The following is a 202-nucleotide window of genomic DNA, read 5'->3' as shown; positions in this document are numbered from 1 at the left end:
CCTCACAGCCACATGGCATGGCCTTAGCAGCCCCACTGCTGTGCCCCTTGTCTGGTACAGGCAGCCTGATGGGATCAGGCACTATAGCTGCTACCCCAGGGTGTCACAGGTTGTGGGGGTGTCCTGCATCCTCAAACTGTCCCCAGCATGGGCACTGGAGCTTGGCAGGTGGCACTATGTCATGCATACCACCCTCAACACC

This window comes from Fulmarus glacialis, unplaced genomic scaffold, assembly GCF_000690835.1.
Source record: "Fulmarus glacialis isolate BGI_N327 unplaced genomic scaffold, ASM69083v1 scaffold37377, whole genome shotgun sequence".
In the NCBI taxonomy this organism is placed as follows: domain Eukaryota; kingdom Metazoa; phylum Chordata; class Aves; order Procellariiformes; family Procellariidae; genus Fulmarus; species Fulmarus glacialis.
This window is presented reverse-complemented; position numbering follows the sequence as displayed.